The following is a 23105-nucleotide window of genomic DNA, read 5'->3' on the forward strand; positions in this document are numbered from 1 at the left end:
TAATTGCAGCACTAATTTCAGAAAAAAACAGTTAAATATAGTGAATTAAACTGCAGACACTGAATGCTAAGAATGAAATGTAATGAAGTATGTTCACATACCCTGTCGCAAAGCTTTGCTTGTTAATGATTACCCAGGCCTTGTACAGCTCTGTCTTCTTTTCTTGTCTTTGGCATGGCAGAATCTCTGTTTTTAGCGCTACACAGTTTTGAATCTGGTGATCATGGAACATTATTTCCTGCACATGACCACACAGAACAACATTGTAGGCATCCAAAGACTTGTAGACCTTTAACTTCTTTCTTGTAAAATCACTTGGAGTTTCAATAGTTGTATATTTGGGGATGGATGCTTGGCCATTTCGTCTTATCCAATAACCATTGGGAGGGTGCTATTGCAAATGAACCTGTCAGACGAACACTGCTCACTTTAACGTTCATCTTACAGAATAACTTTGTCACTGGCAAGCTGTTTTGATACACTGAAAGCATTATGTAAAAAAATATATATAACATATAATCAATATAACTTATCTCTAATATACAACAAACTCTGTACCGCGCTGGATGTCATTCCCTTGCTGTAAATGCTAGCGCTCCTGTTTTTTTTCTGCAACTTCGCTGCACGCGCATCCTAAATGTTTACAAACTGCTAGTACTTCTGTAAGGACAGGGTTTCATAGTTTTGTTTCTGCAGGTCTGTTTGGTGTGTTGTTTCAGTAAGGTGTGACTGAAGATTTGAGCATGTAAAAGCTGGGGGATGTAACTTAAAATGTACCTCCATAATGTTTAATAAACATTTTACTTATAGTGTAAACATTTGCATTTAATTTTAGTTGAATATTTACATATTATTATGATTATGATTATTATTGAACTTTTTTTTCTTTTATTAAAGCTTCATTTACATTGATTACAATATTTTTTGTTTATTTTTTAAGTTATAAAAGGGTTTGCTGCTGATTATTTAGGTTAGTGCCCTAAAAAGGTTCAAGTTTTTCATTATATTTTATTTATTTTTATTTAATTTAACTTCTTTAATTGTTATTGTTGTTTTATGTTTTTTACTTTCTTATTTATAATATTATTATTATTTTACTTTTTATAACATCATACCCCAGATGTCTCTTGAACACATTATAAACCAATGTCTCTTATACGATTTAAATGAAAGGCTGTTTTTATGCCTGAACATTGATTAGTGTTGCTCAAAGTGAGTTTCCCAGGTAGCAGGATTTGTTTTGTCCGTTCGGCTGTTGTGTTCATCTGGATGTATTGCATTTTCTGCTTCTTCCATATGATGTGTAATCTGAGAGTGTTAAAAAACATTTCACATATAGGTAAAATAAACATTTTAATTTAATTTTAGTTCAGTATTGACATTTTTCTTTAATATTGTTATTATTTTAAAAATATTTTATTATTATTATTATTATTATTATTATTATTATTATTATTATAAATTCATTTACATTGATTCCAATGTAGTTTTTGTTAATTTTTTTAAGTCATAAAAGGGTTTTCTGCTGATTAATTAAGTGAACGACTTAAAAATGGTTCACATTTTTTTTATTGTAATATTTTTTTTTATTGACTTATTTATAAAATGAATTCAGTTATTATTTATAACACTAGAATTTTACTATTATTTTTATTAATTACAATTTAAACCAGTTTAAGCAACCTTTTTTTTTTTACCCCAGATGTTTCTTGAACATATTATAAACTGATGTCTCTTCTAGGATTTCAGTGAGTATTTTTAGCCTTCACATTGATTAATATTGCTCAAAGTGAGTTTCCCACCGAGCAGGAATTGTTTCGCCTATTCATCTGGATGTATTGTATTTTCTGCTTCTTCCATATGATGTGTAATCTGAGAGCGTGTTCATGCCTGCAGCTAAATGAAAGAGAATTCTACCTTGTGATGTTACAGAATAAGGGTATATTTAGTTAATACTATGGGCCTGTTGAATGCTTGATTCTGATTGGCTAGAGTAGAGCTAGAGTAGTTCAGGCAGGTTTTCAATGAGAAACTAGTTCTGCACACTGGAGCAGATTGAGGACAAAAACCTGACAAATGTCTGGAATACCATGTCTTAGTTGAAAAGTGGGAACTAGACGTGGGACAAAATATTGATTTATCGCCATATTTCCAATATCCATATATAATTAGGCCTTTCACGATACCTATTTTTGTTGTGCAATATATTGCACCAACATATATTGTGATGAATGATATTATTGTCATTTTATGCTTTGTTCTTGCCATGGAAATAACCATTGTTGCTGACAATTTTGGGTTGAATTCCTCTCTTTATGGAGCATTTATTCTCCACAGATGTTAAAATGTGTGTGGATTCATTTCTTTTAACACGTCCATGAAAACGACAAGTATGCTAATGAGAGGACGCAGACTGGTCACACTCTGGGGTGTGTTTCTGAAAACCATCATAAACCAACTAAGGTCGCAAGTTCCGTTGTTACAAACAGTTCATTGATTTAGTGTTTCCCAAATCCATCGTTCAAACAAACATTCGCAAACTGTGTCACAAACTTGTATGCTTGCATCTACACCCCTGGAGCTGTAGTTAGAAACAGAGTTCCTGGCTGTGTTCTATTTCCAGCTATCCCCCCTATACCCTATTCATTTAGAACATTCTAACATTTAAACTTGGAATGATTTAAAATAAAAAAGCATTAAAGTCATCACTCTTTGTGTAAATTGCTTTCAAAGTATTTTACAGTTCCGTCTGAGCGATCTTTATGTTTACAATTGTGCTCCCTTCGCAGTGCACTTTGAAAACATTGATGTCATTTTGAACACAGCCGTGGCTCATGACGAAAGCTTTAGGTGACCTATTATTTAAAAGCAGAATTTAAGTTATGTCTCCAAAGCTTGTGAACACAAAAAACACAGCATACGTTCATGCTTTTAATTTATAGTGGGTTATTTATTAAGTATCTGTACTGTATATGACATGGGCCTGTTGATTAGAACAGTTCTGCAGTGATTTACATGTCAGATTGTAAAAGTAAACCATTCAAATAAATTTAATAAATAAACAATATTTTAACTTATAATAATAATAATAATAATAATAATAATAATAATCATCATCATCATCATCATCATCATCATCATTAATATGATTAATATTTTTATTTAAGTAGGATTTTTTTTCCATTTCCCCAAATAATAAATATTAAATTTAATTTCTCAATAATAGCCTCATTATTTATTTATATAATTTATATATGATATTAGAATATGTGTTAGCTTTTGTAAGTGATTTTATGTTTTAGAATAGGATATGTAATATTCTTAATAATATTTGTAAAGGAAACACAGGCCCTAAATGTGCCATTTACATATATTTCAGTTAATATGAAAAGTGAGTGCATGTTTTGATAAAAACTAATTTTTTTTTTTTTTTTTAATGCTTGTTTGTGTAAAACTATATAATTTGCCCAAATATATGATGGGGTTCTTCTCTGAAGAAGTTGTTATCCACCCTATTTAGAGCATCATTATGGAGGTTTTACGTTATAACTAACATGATTTAAACGATGGATCTGCGACAGAGACACTTTGGGTTTTGGGAAACTCTCTTCACTACATCGTTTTTTTCCCAAGCGATGCATCATACTATGATAGTACAGCTGCGAGTTATGTCGTTATTTAGGAAACGCACCGCTGGTTGGGAAGGAAGTTGTACAGTGCAAATGGAAGTTTCTGTTAACGCACTGCTATTATTATTAGTAATAACGCAAAAAAAATCTTATTTATTTTATGTATTCATTTGTTTGTTGTTTTTAACTGTATATTTATTAATGAAATGTATTTGCCATAGAAATAGATTTTGTTCCTATCATGGCATTAAATAAAAATTCATCATCATCATCATCATCATCTCCTAAACACAACATGGTGGCTGTGAGAAAAGAAATCTTCTGTAATCATCTTGATGTTGATGATGTAGTTTGACCTCTCTGAAATAAGAAAGTAATCATGGCCCGAAGTAAATGCACGTTAAAGAAGGCAGAGCTTCTGGACACACTCATCAATTGCATAAATGCAATGGGCCAACAGCACCTTAAAGGTGTGCTGGAGCCAAAACATTCAGTCATTCATTTTCTTTTTGGCTCAGTCCCTTTATTAATCAGGGGTCACCACAGCGGAATGAACCGTCGACTTATCCAGCATATGTTTTACACAGTGGATGTCCTTCCAGCAGCAACCCATCACTGGGAAACACTCATACACTCTCATTCACACTCGTGCACTATGGACAATTTAATCTTTTCAGTTCCACTTCAGTGCATGTGTTTATACTGTGGGGGAAACCGGAGCACCCAGAGGAAACCCACGCCAACATGGGGAGAGCATACAAACTCCACACACAAATGCCAAGTGGCCCAGCCAAGGCTCAAATCAGCGAATCAAAACATAATCATTATAAAAGTTTGCTTTGGCTGAAATTAATTTATTAATTCATTTTCCTTCGCCTTAATCTCTATTCATCAGGGGTCGCCACAGCGTAATGAACCACCAACTAATACAATATATGCCATTTCAGTCCTTTTTTCAGTTTCGTTTGAAGAATACCAGGGCCTTAACAGTGACCTAATGGTAAACACAGATGATTAATTGACTTTCATAGAGATGATAACATGTCTGAAGGCTTTTTGTCATGACTGAGAGTCCTGTTAAGTTGTAGTTTTAGAAGATTAAACCACTGGAAGCTCAAGGGTCTTTTCTTAGCGATTTATTCATCTCAAGTCTTTTGCAGTTCATTTGCACCTTTTCCTGTTAGCAGGTTTTTTAGACCTAATTAACATAATTTTGTTTGCTCTCATGGACACATTTTAAGGTTTCTTTAGGGGCAGTTTTAAGTTGAATTCTTCATTTGGAGGAGCATTTATTTTTTGCAGATGTTAAAATATGTTTGGATCCATTTCCGTTAACACCTCCATGAAAAAGACATGTATGCTAACGAGAAAAGGCAGACTGTTCACACTCTAGTTCGGAAGGAAGTCGTACAATACAAGTGGCGGTTTCTATTAACATGCTGCAAATGTTCTTTCTTGCACTAAACCTACATTTATCGGCCACTTTATTAGGTACACCTTACTAGTATTGGATTGGACCCACTTTTGCCTTCAGAACTGCCTTAATCCTTCATGGCATGGATTCAACAAACTAACAAACTATTGGAAATATTCCATATGGAGATTTTGCTCCATATTGACATGACAGCATCACGCAGTTGTTGCAGATTTGACGGCTGCACATGCATGATGCCAATCTCCAATTGCACCACACCCCAAAGGTGCTCTATTGGATTGAGATCTGATGACTGTGGAGATCTGATCATCTGTGTGAGATGATTCACGCTTTATGACATGGTGCATTATCCTGCTGGAAGTAGCCATCAGAAGATGGGTACACTGCGGTTATAAAGGGATGGACATGCAAAAGTAATATGACAATTCTGCTTAGTCATTTTCCCCCACTAAAATTTGGATGTAATCTTGCGTAATTTTGCCTAGTAAATGCATAATATACATTTCAGATTTTGCCGTTTGTCACTCTTTGTCTTTAATGTTTTGTCTTTGTTTAGAAGAAACGGATGTAAAAATGTGATCCATATGAGTTAGCGTGTAATTACTTTTTATAAGGATTTAATATAACCGTACGTTCACACCGAATGCGGCGAGAGCATCAAAGTAGCCGGAAGTCATTCATTTTCAATGAGAGCTAACGGCGAGGAGCAGCACGGTGCGTCTTTGCCAGTGTGGGCGTCGAGGAGAGTTGAAAGCAAGTCAACTTTATGGTAATGAGCCATGACGCGGTTTGGCGGCAAGCAATCAGAATGAAGAAGTCCACCGCTTGAGAGCAGTTCAGAGAACAGACCTGTGAACTTTGGTTCCGACCACAGTTGTTCCCAAGGGTTTGATTATTCCGGTCGCCGGATTGTCAGTTATTTACAAGGTTTTCTTACAGGAACATGCATTAAAAAAAGTTACTAAACAATACAAAACAGTATTGCTGCTTTAGGATATTTCATACATATGGACACATTGGATAATTAATTGGTGCAAAGCCACAGCACATGCAACTTGATCTTCCATTATTAAATTGATTGATAAGAAGTGCGTAACACTTTCATGCTAGAAACAGGGCTCGAAATTGCGACCATTTTAGTCGCATATGCGCCCGAAATTTAAGCTATGCGACTCATAATATATATTGGGAGCATTCGTGCGACTGCATATTATGGTTGTAGTGCGACCTGTTTTTGTTTTTTGTTTTTTCTAAAAACGTGGTAAATTCGCTCTTCCCTGCCGCTATATTGGTTCATATTAGCCGTCAATCACTCAAGACTTTCCGCTGTCAGATGACAGGGAGGGAAGCTTTTGTGACCGCGGGGAATGCAAACGGCTGAAGAGTGAAAAGTATACTGACTCTCGATGCGTTGTATGCACTGCGTGTTCTGCCAACACAATCTCACGGCAATTCATAACTTTTTCATACGTTTCCTCGTGAGCAGGCTGCAACAGCGCAAATGTCCGCTAAAACACCATCGCCAAAGAAGCTTGCCTTTACTAAGTTTGATCTGATGCGGGTTATAACAAAGAACAGTATTGCGCCGGTGGGCATCGGGAGAATCCTGCTCTGCCCCCCTCGTATTGGGCCGGCTGACTCGCATGCTTTCCCGCAAACACAGAAAAATGTAATTCAGCGCATAAAGAGGCTGAGCATTAAAACGACACGAACCGAAACCAAAACTTTTAAACGTGAGGCTTTTCTTTCTTTTGTCCGTTCTTTCTTGAGGTGTATATTATTTTTCTATTTAATTACTGATGACTGCTTTGCAGCTTTCAGCATTGGATTAAATGATTTATTATATTATTTCGTTTGTTTTGTAGCAGAAATATTATTTATTAAATTGGCATGCATATAAAAACAATAGTATAAAATAAATATTTCTTACTACAATGCTTCATTTGTGTTTAATGCAAACCATCAATTTATTTTTCATTTTTCATAAATTAACAGTAGGACTTTATATAGCAGATAACTTGCATTAAAGCACATTCAAGGCATCATGATGATGAGAAATATAATTCATTATTAGTATTATTGTCATCATCATCATCAATAATATTTTATAATTATTCAACATTCATTTTGGAATTATTGCACAAATATCAAGTCATCACAGCATTAGTTTGATAGTTGTTTCTGGGTTTTGTTAGTCCCAATTGATGTTGTTTTCAAATACAATAAATCCCTTAATATACAACTTGTCAAATATATCATTCATTTTTGGTGGATGCTCCTAATTTTTTTTGGTGCTCCTAAATTTTTTCTGGTGCTCCTAAATATTTCAGGTTGGGAGCACCGGTGCTACCAAGTAAGAAAGTTAATTTCGAGCCCTGTAGAAAGCATGTTTTATGCAGGAATGTAACTGATATGCTGCAACGGCCCCTTTAAATACGAGATCAATGTAGCAAATTCTGACGCTCTCGCCACCGGAGCTGAAGGCAGACAGCGTAGTTGCAGGGCGGCCAGAGCGACCTTGGACGCTCTCGCTGCTTTCGGTGTGAACGCACAGTAGGGATCACACCTGCAGCTTCTCCACAATGGATGTTCAGTGTTCTCCAGCCTTTGGCGCCTAAACTGCAGCTCCTCACAAGAAGTTTGGCCAGAGGAGAAATGGTGGTGCCCATCTGAGTCTGGTTTCTCTCGAGGTTTTTTCCTTAACTTTTGCAAATCGGTAAAGTTTGTTCCTCGCCACTGTGGCCACTGGCTTGCTTGGTTTGGCACATGTAGAGCCGCACATTAATGGATTCGCTCTTCAGTGTTTGGACTTTCAGCAGTGAAATTTAAACCACACTTAACTGAATTAAACTCTAAAAACTGAACTGACTCTGTTTCAATTAAAAGAACTTCTATGTTAAGCTGCTTTGACACAGTCTAAATTGTAAAAGTGCTAGAGAAATAAAGATGCATTAAATTGAATTGAATTTATTTATAATATTCTTCATTGTGTTTTTTTTTTCCAGTTTCTGGTGTAATGATGTCACCGGGGATGTGATAGATCTGAATTAAAGCCTCTCAGTAACAGTAAGTGAAACTTTCCAATCTTTCAATCAGAGCTGTGTGGTATGATGGTACTCTATATACACCCATGGGCCACTTTATTAGGTACACCTGTACAACTGCTTGTTTATGCAAATTTCTAATCAGCCAATAACATGGCAGCAACTCAATGCATTTAGGCATGTAGACATGAGCTGCGTCCCAAATCGCATACTTATGCACTATTCTACGCCATTTTGTAGTATAAATAGTGTAAGTAGTGTGTTCACACTGAAAACTCTAAAAATAATAAGTGCACTTTAATTACCCGGATGATGCACTCATTCAGCCGCTAAAATGAAGTGTGTGATGATGGACACTTCACGCACTCAACGACCACAGGTTTGCTTGCGTAGCGGAAGGGGCGGAGCTATCGGACGCACATGTTGATTAACTTTATTTATTTTGGATGGTAAAAACAAAATTCTCCTACGAGAGTGATTATAGCGCCTCCCGATGGTGAATGCGGCAATACTAACGGCAGGTATTATTTAATAATTTGGTCGTTTATTTCACTGATTTGGCAACCGTCAAACAGGGATCACGCTTCAGGAAAACGCTTTGAATTTTCGCTTAGTAAAAAAACAGTGTGCCATTTGGGACGCCACTACATACATATACTATCCTGTTGAGTGTGTAAGTGCATAAGTACATAGTGCATGAGTGCATAGTGTATAGTGTGCCATTTGGAACGCAGCAATGTTCAAGATGATCTGCTGCAGTAAACCGAGCATAATAAAGTGGCTGGTAAGTGTACATACAGTTACCCTGGAATAAATTGTCAACAGTGGTAGAAAGAGTACTGAAGAAGCATACTTAAGTAAAAGTACAATTACTTGCCTAAAAATGTAGCACAAGTAAGCAAAAGTATCTGTTGTGAATTTTACTCAAAGTATAAGTAAAAAAAAAAAAAAAAAAAAAAGAGTACTCGAGTAGCGAGTATTACGCTGGAAAAGGTTTGATGCGTTTACATGTAATTTGTGCATGTGTGTAAACGTAACATTCTGTAGTTCATTTAGTTATTGCCCAGCAGGCACACAACATCATAAGACGTTAATATTAGGTTGGATTTAGGTTGTGCTGTGAGGTGACCAAAATTTTATGTATGGCCAGTGTCTAAGAACATCAATAAAAGTACACATTTTTAAAACCACTTAGTAAATTAGTTCCTGAGAAAAACTACTCGGTTGCAGTAGTTTGAGTATTTGTAGTTAGTTACTTTGCTTGTATGTTGTGTACCCGTGTGTGTGTGTGTGCGTGTGTGTGCATAGGTTGTGAATGCACGTGTATCAGAATCAGTTTTATTGCCAAGTGTGCTTCACACACACAAGGAATTTGTTTTGGCTACAGAAGCTTCCAGTGTACATAAAGTGACAACGCAAAATAAATCTGAGAAAAAAAAGATGAGCCGAACCAGACGGTGATTGAAGTGCAGAGGATGGATTGGATGACAGCTCAGTAGAACTGTACGAGCAGCTCCTGTGGCAGGTTAAAATTCCTCAGCTGACGAAGGAAGTACAGTCTCTGCTGGGCTTTCTTCACAATGAAGTCTATGGCTGCGTCCGAAACCGCCTACTACTCAGTAGGTACTGCATTTGAATTTAAACGTACTACTCGGCCGTTAGAAAAGTATGTTCTATACAGTATGAATGTGAAAAGTATGAATGGAATTCAGACGTACTACATCCGCCATTTTGTCATGGTCACGCGACCTACCTGCGTCATTTGCGTCGCATCACTCCCATTCATGAATTCGCTCACGGGGCATCATGGGATAGCGCAGCGTGCATGGGATGCGCACTCCAGAATCTTGCCGGAAGTAGTAAGTCATCCGGGTACTTCTCGCATACTGATTTTCCAATTCTATCAATTTAGACATACTTCTCGGCTCGCATACTGATTTTAGTGTACTATATAGTATGAAAGTATGCGGTTTCGGACGCAGCCTATGTGAATGTCCCACTTCAGATCCTGAGAGATGGTGGTGCCCAGGAACCTGAATGACTCTACTTCAGCCACAGAGCTGTTCATGATGGTGAGTGGAGGGAGTGCCGGGGGTTTCTCCTGAAGTCCACTATCATCTCCACTGTTTTGAGCATGTTCAGCTCCAGGTTGCTGTATCTGCACCATAAAGACAGCCGCTCCACCTCCTGTCTGCATGCAGACCATAGACTGTAAAATATATGGACGTAGTATCCGTGACGTCACCCATAGGTTTCTGAAGAGTGCAAAAGAAGCAACAAGTAGGCGCGGCCAACCATCGCCATTGTGTTCGCGCGTCATCGCACTCACGGCGGGATACCAAACAAGGGCAAAGAGGCGGAGAGTGAGCGGAGCTACAGACACCTGCTGGCATTTTGCTTGGACCTGCCTCAGACACACTTTACTTTGGGAGAACGCTTAATACTTTATCACCTGCGACTCGTTTGTGTTCTGACCACATGTGCTTGGCTGTACACTATATCAATAAAGTGTTTAGACTTTTAAAAACACTGCTGTAATACATTGAGCCACTAAGTATTGTACTTATGATGTTTTCCTAGAGGAGGAAAACGCGAATGACTTCCAAACACTTCAGATATAGTCTGTGTTAGTAAATGCAGGACTATTGATGAAATCCAGCATAACACTGTATGATAACACTTCTGATGACTGTTCTAGAGCCTACAGCTAATCAATCTGTCAGATTCTAGAGTTCATTACAGCTCTAAAGAACATTATACATGATAAATGATCTTAAATAAAACAAATACATTTATAAAGATGGTCTATAAGTATATAACTTTACTCACATGGTAAACGGAGGCCACGTGATTGGTTTGTGAGCACAATCAAGTGCACACAGCATCCCATATCATCTGATAATTGTAGGAAATAATCCCAAAAGGCGACTGACTGTGTAAAGCCACATAAAACAACACAAAAATATGATGAACATGCCGAAATCAGAGGCTAATCTGACGGAGTCAGCTGAGGTGAAGTGACGGTGACAGCGAGACCTAGCTGTCAATCACGTGGCCACGCCCTTAATTATGCAAACTTAATATAACCTAATTTAAAGGAAACTGATGAGTTATAAAAAAATTCACCCCCCTCACAGTTGTCATGAAGGGTAATATTAGCTTTATAAACCAAAATTGTTCTTTGTACCAGGCTGTAAACACCTTTTTTCTGCTGTAAAATCTAACATTGGGCTCAATTGAAATTTGCTCTATTATGGAGCCAGGACTAGCGGAATTTCGATGAATTGCAGTTTCAGTTACTTCCGTATTGGCCTCCCGAGGGAGAGCGGGAGTTTGCCACTTGATCCAGACTCATCACCGTTCTGGATGAGGCCGATAACAGTAGTGTTGTCTGCAAACTTCAGGAGCATGGTGGAGGGGTCTTTTGGGTGCAGTCGTTGGTGGACAGGGAGAAGAGCAGTGGGGAGAGAACACATCCCTGGGGGGCACCAGTGCTGAATGCGGCTGCCGGGTGTGATTTTGCCCATTCTGACTAGCTGTTGTCTATCTGTCAGAAAGCTGGTGATCCATTGACAGACAGAGCTAGGAACAGAGAGCTGGGTCAGTTTGTTCTCGAGCAGTGATGGGACGATAGTGTTAAAGGCAGAACTGAAGTCCACACACACAATCCTTGCGTAGTTCAACTTCCCATGTTGACTGCATCATCCACAGACCAGTATGTTGTGTGTGCCCGCGTGTATGTTGTGTGCGTGCGTGTGTATGTATTTCTGGCACGTCTGTCCTTCAGTGGTGTCTCTGCGAGTGACAGATTGCAGTGATGTGATCAGAGGAGACGCCTCATTAGTTCAGGAGTGTGTTGAGCTGTAATGACACACTCATCACACACAGACCAGAACACATCTATAAGGTCAAAGCCAGTGGGTGGCCGGCCACACACACATACACTCAGACAGATAATCAGACACACATACATAGTAAATCAGACAAACATGCGTATACAGTAACTTACTACACAGTACATATATACAGATCCAGAAGGTTGCTGGTTTGAGCCTTGACTACATATGCTATAGGTGAATTGGGAAGCTAAATTGGTGTGTGAATGTGTGTGAATGAGTGTGTGTGGATGTTTCCCAGTACTGGGATGCGGTTGGAAGGGCATCCGCTGTGTAAAACATGTGCCGGATAAGTTGTTGGTCCCTTCCGCTGTGGCGACCCTAAAATGGAACTAAGCCAAAAAGAAAATGAATTAATAAACACACATACATACACTGTAACACACAGACACAAATGCATTTACATGCACAAACCTTCACTGACTTACTGACATGCACACAATTAATTATGTAATTAATTGTCTGTGTAAAAGTCTGGAAATATTTATGTCTAATTCTGTAGCTGATGACAATATTTATTTATTTTTTAATTTAAATTTAACACTGCCTGAATTTTTTTTTATTAAAATCAGAACAGATAACAGATTTTTTGGTGTGATGTTTGCATTTATATTAAGCATTATTATGAAAGTATATGTATTAAAAGTATGTATTATTTTTAGTTAAATTATTTGTATGTGCTTTTTGTCATTTTGTATTACTTATCAATAATATTTTTTTTTAACTTGAACTTTATTTTAGTGTTAGTAATTTTGCTACTTCAATCTTTGATCAAGTCAGATTGTTTCTGCTTTATTTCAGTGACTAAGTAAAAAAAACTCTATATAGCTTTATTTTAAACACCAGCAACTCTGTAAATTAAATTCAAAGCATAAAATCATAATTAAAAAAATAATGAATAAATAGAAATAACTAAATAAAAATAAATACATAAATAAATGAAATAAAATATAAATTAAATTAAAAAATGAAGAAATGAAGAAGTAAATGAAGAAATTGATGCATGAATAAATAGATGAATAGAAATAAATAAATGAATAATTAACAATGATAAATAAATAGCAATACAAATGAATAAATAAATGAATAAAACATAAATAAATAAATACATAAATAAATAAAAAAATAAAAAAATAAATAAATAACAATAAATAAACAAATAAAATGAAATAAAATAAATTAAAATTAAAAATGTGTGAATGAAGGAATAAACAAAAAAATAAATAGAAATAATTAATAAATAAATGAATAAAAACAAATAAATTGTAATATATAAGTAAATAAATAAATTACACAAATTAAATAAGTAAAAAAAATAAAATTAATGAATAAATAAAATTAAATAAAAATGAAATAAATGAATGAAGTAAATGAAGAAATTAATGAAGGAACAAATAGATAAATAAATGAATAAACAGCAATGATAAATAAATACATTGAAATAAAAATAAATAGAAATAAAAATAAATAAATAAATGAGCAAAAATAAATAAACAAATAACAGTAAATAAATAAATTTTTAATAAAAAATATGAATAAATACAATTAAAATGAAATAAGTGAATGAATGAATAAAGAAGCAAATGAAGAAATGAATGAATAAATAAATACATGGAATAGAAATAAATAAATAAATAGATAAATAACAATAAATAACAAAAATGAATAAATAAATGAATGAATGAAATAATAAAATACAATGAAATAAAAATAGTAAACATAAATATACAGAGCGTGTGCGCGTGTGTGTGTGCAGGATGTGTGAAAGATGATGGACACACCGGTGTGTTTGTATTGTTCCTGTCTGAAATGACTGTATGGCCTGAGGTCACAGCGCAGCGTTATGAGATCCATCTTTGGAAAAATCAATCGGGCTACTAATCAGTGAGTTTCGCCGTGCTGAAATCAAGGTGTTGAGCTGTGGGTTTATTAGCCTGTGCTGTTGTGGGGCTCAGCTGGGATAAACCTGCAGCGGGTCAGGACAGGTCGACATGCTTAAACAACATCACAAACACTGTTTTCAGGATGATCCGTCCTCCAGATCTGTCCACATGAGTGAAGGGTTCAGTCACAGGGTCACAACCTCCTCTGCTCCCTTCATACTCCTTTCATCTGGTTAGGTGTTTTATGTTGTTTACAATAGGGAAGTTGTTTGGTGTTTGTGTCTAGTTTACACTTCATTAGCAAAATGTTGTTGAAGGTTTTTTCTGTACTTGATTTGATTTATTTATTTTTAAACTAAACTAAAATATCATACATAAAATATCATTAACAAATATATATATATATATATATATATATATATATATATATATATATATATTTGCTAATGATATTTTATGTATGATATTTTAGTCCACCCACCATGTTGAAGTGTGTGCGTGTGCGTGTGTGGTTGAAAATGGAGTGGGTTGAAGCACAAGCTTATTATTTTCCCATCCCATTACCACATGCATCATTTATTTATTACCTAAACTTATTTCTAGGCCCGCACGGAATCTGCTCACGCAGATTTTTGCAGATTTTTGCAGATTTTTAGCCCATTATTAATTTTGTTTATTTAATTGAGTAAATGTCAATTTATTTAGTTTTTTCACTACTTACAGTAATATTATAGACTAATATGAAAATGTTCATCTAATTTAAAGTACAATGCAGTTTGTACAGTAATATTTTCTGTCTTTTAGATACACTACATGAGAGACTTGCTTTGTTTACAAAATAAAGTGGATCTAATTAGATTTGCAATTTAAATATTAAATAAAAGTTAAAAAGGTATCACTTTTTACTTCACATATTAAGGTTTTAGTTATGATACTCCCAAAATAATTCCGCAGAAATCTGCAGATTTTTACCAAAATTCTCCGTAGAAATAGCAAAAAATGTCAGCAGATTTCGTCTGGCCCTGCTTATTTCTTCTTTTACTTATTTCTTCTTTTTACATGAAACACATTTTATCCTTTTGGCATCTTTGACATATTATATGTTTGATTCCATTTATACATTTACATTTAGATATGACGATTTATGATTAACTGTTGCCTATTTAGCCGGGCTTCCAACTAACGCTATCAAGCCTCTTCAGCTGCTTCAGAATGCAGCAGCACGAGTGGTCTTTCATGAACCTAAAAGAGCACATGTCACTCCGCTGCTCATCCGTTTGCACTGGCTGCCAGTTGCTGCTCGCATCAAATTCAAAGCTCTGATGTTTGCTTACAAAGCGACTTCTGGCTTTGCTCCTCCTTATATGCTCTCACTTCTGCAGATCTATGTGCCCTCCAGAAACTTGCGTTCTGTGAATGAACGTCGCCTCGTGGTTCCATCCCATAGAGGGAAGAAATCACTTTCCCGAACTCTCGCATTCAATCTGCCCAGTTGGTGGAATGAACTCCCTAACTGCATCAGAACGGCAGAGTCACTCGCTGTCTTCAAGAAACCACTAAAAAACTATTTAGTCTACACTTCCCTTTTTAATCTGCAATTGCCTCTCTGGTTCTACCGCTAACTGTACTACCAAATAAATAAATAAATAAAAAAACAAATTACTAATGTTTTGCTACTTACACTTTACATACCTGAAACTTGCTTACAGCACTTATAGTTGTGTAAATTGCTTCCTTGTCCTCATTTGTTAGTCGCTTTGGATAAAAGCATGTGCTAAATGACTAAATGTAAATGTAAATATTCTCATCAATAATGTTAAGCACAAAAGTTCATAACATAAAAAACGTAAAAAAATAAATCCTACCTATGAAATGTTCTGCCTTTAGGCTTTGTTCTCTTTGTCTGCTCATTACTACACCCATACACAGCGCTAAAGTCCAGCATCTTCACATTGGCACACTATCTTGACCAGTGCGGTTAAATGACCTTTGTCCTGGGAGCACTGTACAAATGTGGCAGTGCTATTGACGCATGCTCAGGGTCCCTATGCAATATCTAGTGTATGATAATTAGTTTATGTTAGTAAATACATTAACTAATGAAAACTCATTGTAAAGTGTCACCGGTGACCTAACCGAATTGTAATGTGTCAACGTGAAGGAATTGTGTGGAACCAAGCATTTCTTAAAGTGTATCCTGCGATGTGACTGATCACATTGTGTTATCGATGCTGAAACGATATATTGTGCAGCTCTAAATCCAGCAATAGCGTCTCTCCGGTTTGGAGCACAATAAGCGGCACTCAGTGTGATGAGAGCGATGGCCCGCAGTGCTGAAGCTGAATATCTGTGCCGTCAGCTCTTTCTTCTGCTCGCAGAGGTGACGCCAAGGTGAAGGCAGACGCGCAGGAAAGCTTGCAAATCATTGATATTCTGACTCGCAGGCTGCAAATGGCTCGCTGGCAGATGGGAGTCTTTGTCAGTGGAGAAAAATGGCAGCGAGGGAGAAGCTGCGCTGTTTTTTTTCTGTTTTTTTTCTCTCTCTCTTGAACAGAGATGACCTTCCTCCCTTAGAGTCAGTTCCGCTACTTCCATCAATTAACACCGTCTCTTTGTCTACTCTATGTGAAAGAGCATATTATGCATCTTTAGGATATTTTAGGCTGTCTTGATGAAGGTGATCAGGACGTTGTGTTTGAGTACGGAAAGACTTGCTTGAATTTTCTCTGTTGTGGCAGTTTATTTAATTCAAGTTAGCAATCAAGATGGTTAAAAGGGCTTTATGTAAGTGTTTGACTATTCTAAAGCATAAAAATACCATAATATGTTTGCATATATTTGAGAAACATGCTGAGTGAACACTCTTGTTTATCTGGAAAACAATGCTGAAGTCAGATATTCTGCTTTGAAAATGTGCATTACGTGCTGGAACGTCTGTCTTTGTTTTGGTTCCTTTAACCCGCCCACTGCCAGTTTAGCCAATTATATTTCTGCACTTCAGGTTGCCTTCAGGATTGATTTTTATAACATAACTGAGTGACCAAAGCATACACGGAGCGCTCACCCGCTCTGCACACACTGCTTGACATGAATGAATCTGTTAACGATATACCTGTGCTGTTCTCACGGGTGCTGTCTGATATTGCACTGATGTTTTTGACATATACTGTACCTTATTATATGCATACGTCATGTTAATAGCAATGCCATCTTTTTATGAGTAGCGATGTTAGTGTACTCAGTGCAAGCCCGTTTGCGATGGTGTACATGGTGTTAAATTTTAAATATAGCTGCCACTAGCACGGCGGACAGCATCTGACGATTATATGAAGGATTAAACATATATATATATATATATACATATATATATAAGATATATATATATATATATATATATATATATATATATATATATATATATATATATATATATATATATATATAGATGTAGATGTGTTTGTGTATATTATTATGCAATTATTTTAATTTGTCGTCCAACTGTGTTTCTTAACGTTTTTTAAAATCTTGAATCTTCTCTGGGCAAATTACAGTTGCAACACTCATCCTTTATACATTTTCCTTCAGTGAAGGTTTTCCTGTGCTTTTTTTCCTGAGCTAATCGCACAGCACGGGAAACCCTGCACGAAAAAACTGCTGTTGTTGAGCAGATAGGGCAGCTGCTAATTGTTTTACTTTGTGAAGAGCTGAAGGCCTAATGTTTTGTTTCATTATGTCTTTTAATGTTATATTCCTTCATTACTGCAACAGATTCCTGGCAAATTAAAGACACATTTCCCGCTGACTTCCTTTTTTTTGATTGCGTCATGGCTTGCCAAAATGTGATTATCAATTATGTTTCCTTTAGTTTGGTCGTTTCGTTTTTACGTCATAACAAGAACTGCTGCTTAATTGAAGGGATGTGATAGTGACACTCGGTGGCTATATATATATATATATAGCGGCCAGATTCTATAATATTTATAAAAAGCCTCGCGGGCCGCTACAAAACTTATTGCGGGCCCCAGATGGCCCGCCGGCCGTAGTTTGCACACCCCTGATCTAACCCTTTCGGCAAGTCTTAATATTGGCAGCGCAACTTTTATTTATATAAATATTTTTTTAATTAAATTATTGGTGGGGACATTTCAATAGTTGGTGGATATTGGTCTCCTCCGTCCATGCTAAATCTACGCCCATGAATCTGATCCTAAACATGTAATAAATAATTAATTAATTAACCCAACACTTTTTTTTATATATATTCCACTCAAATTGTGATTGAAATAACCCAGCATTTTTATTTTTTTGTCATAAATAGATGTTTTTTTTTCCTTCACCATAAATTATCATAGAATTATGTGATTTATTTTGCTCTTCATGCTTTATAAACTAGGTTAATCATTAAAGCAGCATGACCGCAGTCCTCAGAGGGTTAATTGCAGTTAAATAAGCCTAAATATATGAAATACACTGTGCTACATTTATAATGTGCTGTTTAATTATAATACATGTAAAAAGACTCAGAGAGAATTGTTTACAGCTCTTGTTTACCCTGTCTTGTTTAACAATTAGCATAATTAATGGGACTTAACTATCCCGGTCATTAAACAAGATTCTTAATGGATTACATTTAATGATTTAAAGGCTGTTTTATGGAGTGAAGTAATTACCCACATTCACTGTCCAAACACAGAGCTGCTTTCTGCTGCCGCTGACAGCAAAGATATTAGAAGTCATTGTGTTTGCACTAAAATTCTACTGTTGATTTTGTATTTAAATGTATGAGGGAGGAAGCCGTTCAGAAACAGATTACACGACTGGTTCAGGTTTGTAATCACACAAATGCATGTATTGTTTCATGTTCAGAAATGGTAGTGGATGAATGTATAGCGTGTGGAGTGTGAATATCATCTGTGCTGTGATGTGCATGTATTGCAGGTTGATGGTTGATTTTCATTAGCGCCCTCATTGACATGCACGCTGTGTCTTCCTGCACCAGAATGCACATTGTGTCGGACTGCGGCTTGTCATTGTTTGAATATTGAGTGATTTTTTTTTTTTTCTAGGAAAAGAAAAGATATGGATAAAGGTTGCAGTACATTTATGAATGGACAGACATGTAATGTGTGTGTGTGTGTGTTTGTATGTATATATATATATATATATATATATATATATATATATATATATATATATATATATATATATATATATATATATATATATATATACTTTTAACTTTTCTTTTGGAAATATTTCCCAAATGATGTATAACAGAGCAAGGAAATTTTCACAGTATGTCTGATAATATTTTTTCTTCTGGAGAAAGTCTTATTTGTTTTATTTCAGCTAGAATAAAAGCAGTTTTACTTTTTTAAAAAGCATTTAAAAAGCAAAGACAAAGTTATTAGCTCCTATTAAATTAAGCTATCTTTTTTCGATAGTCTACAGAACAAACCATTGTTATACAATAACTTGCCTAATTAGCCTAATCTGCCTAATTAACCTAATCAACCTAATTAAGACTTTAAATGTCACTTTAAGCTGTATAGAAGCGTCTTGAAAAATATCTAGTCAAATAATATTTACTGTCATCATGGCAAAGATAAAATAAATCAGTTATTAGAGATGAGTTATTAAAACTATTCTCTTTAGAAATAAAAAAAAATCTTCTCACCGTTAAACAAAAATTGGGGAAAACAAACAAAGGGGCCAATAATTCAGGGGGACTAATAATTCTGACTTCAACTGTATATGTCAATGGTGGAACACTAAGGCCCCGTTTCCACTAGTGCGTTTTAGTTTTAAAACAGCATTTTAGAATGAAAACGTTCACACTAGCGTTTTACCCAGCGTTTCTGAACAGCTCTCCGTCTACATTACATTGCTGGAAACCCACATCACATGACCACACACACACACACACTGGCATGCGCTGCAGCATATCTAGCCAGATGAGAGCTGTGCTCGTTGAACTGTTCATTAAGGATCTAAAGCTGGATCCAATCTCACTATATTTGTTAAACGTGAAATTTCATTCATCTTGTTGTCTTTATCTCTCGACATATTCCCTGACTTTGGTGTTTTGAATCGATTACTAGTAGGTAACGTTTTTTGGCTGAGCGCAAAGAGAAGTTAGTAATTAATGTAACCACATACGTTCTGTATATTGACTGATCGATTGCCTTTATTTCCTATAATGTATAAACTTATTGTACGTTATACTTTTATAATGGCCATTATCAATTATTAAAACTGATATTCAGCAAAAGAGAGGGTATGTTACGTATTTTCAATGAAAATGAAAGGAGGCAGTGATGTTATAGGCTTAGTGTTATAAATATGCACACTCATATATGCAGCACGACGCCTCAACATTTCTGCTGTCTGTTAAGTTGTTAATATCAAAATGAAAATAGCAGTTCCTTATTTCATGTTTTCATTTTATTGTTAAGACCATGATGTGAATAAGGTTATAAAGTACATTGTTCACTTTGAAGATTTACCCAACGTGTCCTCAGGAGTCTGTTTTCCATATTAAACTTGTGAAGTCTGAACTTACAAGGAGAGGATGCAGGGCTTAACTGTGTGTGGGCTACTTAATATTTAGGAAAAGCCCCAAATCAGAGAGGCGAATATCGGCCGCCTCGCCTCCGTTTTCAGATGTCTCCATTTTCCCCCATCCACACTGAGACGGAGCAGCAGAATGTAAACGGCCTCTTTAGCATTTCCAAAAGGCTTCGTTTTTGGCGCGCGAAAACTCTGGCGTAGTGTGGACGGATGACGTAACCGTAGCAAAACTTGTGCGTTTTCAAACTGAATCGCATTAGTGTAAACAGGGCCTAAGGCACTTGGCCTGTGTCCTCGAGCCAACGCACACCTCCCACCAGTGCTGATATACACTGCTACTTGTGTGATATTGCTCATACACACACAGACATACACACACAGAGAGACAGGCAGACAGACAGTGGTTCTAATGTGGAAAAGAATAATCAAAGAAGATACTGTTAAACATATGTAAAAAAGAAAAAAAAAATATATATATATTAGGGATGTAACGGTATTGTAAATACTGTCATATAGCAATAGCAATTTTTTCGATATTACCGTAGTCGCATGACTCGGTAAAACTATAGGTCTTCTGAGAAAATTTGCTCAGGCGATTGAAGCGAACGGGAGGTAGCGGAAACTACAATTCCCATCAGCCCAGGCGTGGCCATCATCCTTTGCGGTCTGTTGTCGCTACAGATCCAGTAATGCGGAAATGGAGTGTGCTGCTAGTAGCGGGGATGAAAAAGAGCTGGAAATGATCGAAACCTAAAGCGGGTGTTGTCGCCGCGCGCGTACTGAATAGCGGTGTTGTTGCGCGCGTACTGTAAAGCAGGGAGGGGGGTTTGAGCGCGCATACTCGAGCGGTGTTGTCGCGCGCCTACTGAAGGCCAGGACGGAGGGTGTGTCGCGTCACGGGGGCACTTTTGATCATTTTGGAAAGGGCATTTTCTATCCAAGACTAAAAAGGGCATGTACACTGCACAGGTTGAGCCCTATGTGTGCACGTGCCTGCAAGTTGGGGAATAGGACTAATAGCAGTCATGGGGACTGCAGAAACACAGCACACTGTTCAGATTGATGCAGACATTGACTTGTACCGCAAAGAGACCTCTATCTCACTCATGGTTTGTCCTCTCAAGTGGGGGAAAGACAATGCACAACGTTACCCACTGCTGTCAACATGGGCCAAGTCATATCTCTCTGTCCCAGAAACCTCAGTCCCAAATGAGAGGGGTTTTTTCTGTTGCAGGGGACATTGTAAATACCCAGAGATACCAGCTTTTACCAGATTATAGTTATATGATAATTTTGCTTAAAACCCATCTCTATCTAAGTGAGTGAATGATTAAATGTTGAATGTGACGAGTTTTCAACACTACTAAATTAAAACTTTATTTTTTTACATGGTTTAATAATTTTTTGTTATTAAAATTGAAGTTAGTGTTTCAAAGCTTACAGATAGATGGCTAATTTGTATGTCATTGACACTTTTGGCACTTTTTCGGAGTATTTTCATAAGTTTTGTTTTTCCTGTAAATGATTCAATAAATACCGTACCGTGACATTCATACCGAGGTATTACCGTACCGTGAAATTCTGATACCGTTACATCCCTAATATATATATATATATATATATATATATATATATATATATATATATATATATATATATATATATATGGGCTAAGAAAGCTGTACATTCTTTTTTATAATTTTTCAAATGTAATTGATAGGAGAACAGTATGCAATAAATATGAACTGCTATTTTCATACATGAATAAATAAATGAATAAATAAAATGTCTCGTTTAACATGCAAAGGTAAATGTTATAATGAACTAATTTGGAGTATAAAAGCTTTGGCTCTTGTAGAGGTAATTTAAAAGTAGTATCTCAAACATATCAACATTTCCCCTTAAACATGATGCTGTTGTTTGATTCATAAATTTAATAAACATATTCAAGCACTAAGAATCATCCTGTTTTCCCTGATGCATAAATGTGAGGCCACAGGTGACAACAGTGCTGCAAACCAGCCGTCCAATCAGATCGCATCGTTTCGAATAAATCACTCCAGACTTGAATTGGTGATAGATGCCTGGGGAATTTCCGTGCATGCTGAGTGCTATAGGAAAACGCCTTTTGCATATTTCTTTCACTGCTGGGAATTGATTGTGCATCTGGGGCACAGAATATCCGTGCAATAGCAATGCTTCTTGCTGGTTTTACTTTCACATCAAGCGATTAGACGAGCTCATGCCACTTGTAATTTGTTTCTAAAGGGTTGCTTTTTCAACGTTTGCAGTCATTTGTGTTAAAGTGGCAGTATAATGTGATGAATCCTCCTCTTGGCAGGGCTTTCTGCTGTTTAGAGATGAATGAGTGTTGGCCAAGGGCAGTGCCAGTGTGTTTGATGGCGTTGATGATTTATGATTACTTTAACAAGGCGATTTGTTTCTTAGCATTTAAACAGTGATGGCGCACGCTTTCCTGGAAGACCCCATTGAGCTGTTGATGGCTATGAGCTAAGATACGATCATTAATAGATGACGCTTTGTGCCTTTCAAAATGGAGAATTTTCAAGAATTATTGAAGTCATAATTATTAGCCCTCCTGTATATTTTTTTCCTAATGTCTGTTTAGCGGACAGAAGATTGTTTTA

General features: G+C 36.3%; 1 protein-coding gene across 25 annotated transcripts in view; it reads left to right on the forward strand.

Moving 5' to 3' along the window:
• Window positions 1-23105, forward strand: part of baz2bb (bromodomain adjacent to zinc finger domain, 2Bb) — a 131997-nt gene that overhangs the window by 19173 nt on the left and 89719 nt on the right. For all 25 annotated transcript variants that reach the window (XM_073913255.1, XM_073913265.1, XM_073913259.1 and 22 more), the window contains exon 2: window positions 8070-8130. The gene's annotated coding sequence lies outside the window, so the exon portion shown is untranslated. The remainder of the gene's footprint in view (window positions 1-8069; window positions 8131-23105) is intronic.

Source organism: Danio rerio, chromosome 9 (assembly GCF_049306965.1).
Source record: "Danio rerio strain Tuebingen ecotype United States chromosome 9, GRCz12tu, whole genome shotgun sequence".
Taxonomy (NCBI): Eukaryota; Metazoa; Chordata; class Actinopteri; order Cypriniformes; family Danionidae; genus Danio; species Danio rerio.